Here is a 3,763-nt window from a genome sequence, read left to right as displayed (position 1 = left end):
TTGATTCTCAGTACCTTTTCTATCTTTGATCTCTAACTCAAATTCCTGAAGTAAAAGCACCCAACGAATGAGTCTCGGCTTCGAATCCTTCTTGGAAACTAGATAGCGAATAGCTGCATGATCAGTGAATACTGTTACTTTCGTACCAAGTAGATACGATCGAAATTTCTCAAAACCAAAGACTATAGCCAAAAGCTCCTTCTCAGTAGTGGTGTATTTCAATTGGGCACCATTTAAAGTCTTACTCGCATAGTAGACCACATGGAAGAGATTTTTCTTGCGCTGTCCCAGAACTGCACCTACCGCATAATCACTCGCATCACACATCATCTCAAACGGTTCTGTCCAATCTGGTGCTGTAATAACTGGTGCAGTGATCAAACTCTTCTTGAGAGTCTCGAATACTGCCAAACATTCATCATCAAATTTGAACGACACATCTTTCTCAAGCAAATTGCACAACGGCTTAGATATCTTTGAAAAGTCCTTGATGAATCGCCGATAAAAACCCGCATGACCAAGAAAACTACGGATTCCTTTCACAGAATTAGGTGAGGGAAGATTTTCAATGACTCCCACCTTGGCCTTGTCCACCTCCAGACCCTTGCTAGAGACCTTATGCCCAAGGATAATGCCTTCACGCACCATAAAATGACATTTCTCCCAATTAAGCACCAAATTAGTTTCCACACATCTTTTGAGTACGGCGCGCAGATTATTCAAACATTCATCATATGAGTGTCCAAAGACGGAGAAATCATCCATGAACACTTCGACGTTATTTCCAATCATGTCAGAGAATATAGCCATCATACATCTCTGAAAGGTGGCCGGTACGCCACATAACCCAAACGAAACTCTGCGAAAAGCAAATGTGCCAAATGGACAAGTGAAGGTAGTCTTTTTCTGATCCTCTGGTGCAATACAAATCTGATTATACCCGGAATAACCATCCAGAAGATAAAAATACTCATGTCCCGCCAATCTGTCAAGCATCTGATCAATAAATGGAAGGGGGAAGTGATCCTTCCTTGTGGCTTTGTTCAATTTTCTATAATCCATGCATACTCTCCATCCTGTAACTGTTCGAGTAGGGATGAGCTCATTCTTTTCATTTGCGACCACAGTGATACCTCCCTTCTTAGGTACACATTGTACGGGGCTCACCCACGAGCTATCAGAAATAGGATAAATGATGCCTGCATCTAGCCATTTCAGAATTTCTTTCTTCACCACCTCCTTCATGATGGGATTCAGTCTTCGCTGCTGTTCCACAGTTGGCTTACTACCTTCCTCTAGCAGAATTTTATGCATACAATATGAAGGACTTATTCCCTTGATGTCTGCTATGGTCCATCCTATAGCCGATTTGAATTCTCTCAAAATCCTTCAGAGCTTGTCTTCCTCACTACCTGAAAGGTCAGATGAAATAATAACAGATAACGTAGATGAATCACCTAAAAAAACATACCTCAAGTGTTCAGGTAATGGCTTGAGCTCCAAGGTAGGTGCTTCCTCTATTGATGGTTTGAGCTTCCCTTCAGCGTTCTTGAGGTCAGAAGTACCAAGAGATTCAAATGGTATGTCCAGCTTTCGCTTCCAGGGAGAAGCGTTCAGATATTGTAATTGCTCGTTGCTATCTTCATCATCGCTGTCAAAATCCCCCACTAAGGCCTTTTCCAATGCATCAGACATTAGCATGTGATCGAGTTCCGAAGTAACCGCAAAATCAATCACATCCACTTTTAAGCACTCCTCATCTTCTGTAGGGAATTTCATTGCCTTGAATACGTTGAAGGTCACATCCTGATCTTGGACCCGCATAGTAAGTTCCCCTTTTTGCACATCTATCAAGGTACGGCCAGTAGCTAAGAAAGGCCTCCCCAAGATTATGGGAATCTTCTTATCTTCCTCAAAATCCAGAATAACAAAATCTGCTGGAAAGAAGAGCTTATCCACCTTGACGAGCACATCCTTAACTATGCCCCTTGGGTAAGTAATAGAACGGTCAGCCAATTGTAGCGACATGTATGTGGGTTTTGGATCAGGCAGATCCAGCTTTTTAAAGATCGACAATGGCATCAGATTAATGCTTGCTCCCAAATCACAAAGGCACTTGTCAAAAGTTAGATTGCCAATGGTGCAAGGAATGGTGAAGCTTCCTGGATCTTTCAGTTTTGGTGGTAACTTTTGCTGCAGAACAGCGCTGCATTCTTCCGTGAGAGCAACGGTTTCAAGGTCATCCAGTTTCACCTTCCTTGAAAGAATAGTCTTCATAAACTTCGCATAACTAGGCATTTGTTCAAGAGCTTCAGCGAAAGGTATATTGATGTGAAGTTTCTTGAACACCTCCAGAAACTTCCCGAACTGTCTATCCAGCTTTTGTTGCTGCAATCTCTTAGGAAAAGGTGGTGGAGGATAGAGCTGTTTCTCCCCTGTATTAGCCTCAGGCAGAGTGTGTTCAACAGTAGTCTTCCTTGGTTCCGCCGCTTTCTCCTTTTGCTTAGATTCTTCATCTCTAACTTCAGCTTCGACTTCCTTTGCCTTTTCAGCATCAGCCACTTTTCCAGACCTTAAGGTAATAGCCTTGACTTGCTCTTTAGCTTCCTTCCTGCCTGGTACTTCCGTGTCACTGGGAAGAGTGCCAGGTTGACGATTGAGCACTGCATTGGCTAATTGACCGATTTGATTTTCCAAGGTCTTGATAGAAACCGCCTGACTCTTGCACAACAGCTTAAGTTCCTCAAAATCAGCACTAGTAGGTGCAGCTGCACTTCCCTGTTGAGGATATGATTGCCTTGTAGCATACTGCTGTGGTTGCTGGAATCCAGGTGGGTTAAACTGTTTACTCACTCCTTGCTGATATGGTGGCTGAATAGCATTCTGATTATTCCCCCAGCTGAAATTTGGATGAAATCTGTTGTTAGGATGATAGGTCGCTGGCACAGGCTGCTGTTGTCGCTGATAATTATTCACATACTGAACAGATTCGTTGACAAGAGAACACTGATCCGTAGCATGAGAACCTGCACAAAGCTCACAAACCATAGCTATTTGATTAACTCCATACGTAGCCAGAGAATCAACCTTCATTGATAGCGCTTGGAGCTGGGCTGCAATAGCGGTGGCTGCATCAACTTCCAGAATACCTGCTACCTTGCCTGACGTCATCCTCTGAGTTGGGTTTTGATGCTCATTTGCAGCCATCTTCTCGATAAGATTATACGCCTCAGTATAGCTTTTAGCCCATAAGGCTCCTCCAGCTGCTGCATCGAGCATGGGCCGAGATTGGGCCCCCAAACCATTATAGAAACCAGTGATCACCATCCAATCCGGCATTCCATGATGTGGACATTTTCTCAACATTTCCTTGTAGCGTTCCCAAGCCTCGCACATAGATTCTGTAGGTTGCTGCGAAAACTGAGTAAGAGCACTCCTCATAGCAGCAGTCTTTGCCATTGGATAAAACTTCACCAGAAACTTTTGCGCAAGATCTTGCCACGTAGTGATGGACCCAGCTGGTTCAGAATGTAACCAGTCTTTAGCCTCGTCCCTTAGTGAGAATGGGAAAAGCCTCAACTTGATAGCCTCATCAGTCACGCCATTATACTTTAAAGTGCTGCAGATCTCGACAAAATTCCTTATGTGCATGTTAGGGTCTTCAGTTGCCGCTCCTCCAAAAGAAACAGAATTATGCACCATCTGAATAGTGCCCGACTTGATTTCAAAGGTGTTAGCTTGAATAGCCGGATGAAGGATGCTT

The 3,763-nt window shown here is 43.6% G+C and overlaps 1 non-coding gene across 1 annotated transcript; it reads left to right on the top strand.

Annotated features, from left to right (window-relative positions):
- The first annotated feature begins 3,337 nt into the window (after positions 1-3,337).
- LOC141675406 (small nucleolar RNA R71) lies at positions 3,338-3,444 on the top strand. Its single transcript, XR_012556062.1, has one exon. It is a non-coding gene; the product is annotated as a small nucleolar RNA R71 (small nucleolar RNA).
- The last annotated feature ends 319 nt before the right edge of the window (positions 3,445-3,763 follow it).

The sequence above is a fragment of the Apium graveolens genome, chromosome 7, assembly GCF_009905375.1.
Source record: "Apium graveolens cultivar Ventura chromosome 7, ASM990537v1, whole genome shotgun sequence".
Lineage (NCBI taxonomy): Eukaryota > Viridiplantae > Streptophyta > Magnoliopsida > Apiales > Apiaceae > Apium > Apium graveolens.
The sequence above is the reverse complement of the archived record's forward strand: the minus strand, read 5'-3'. Positions and strand labels throughout refer to the sequence as shown.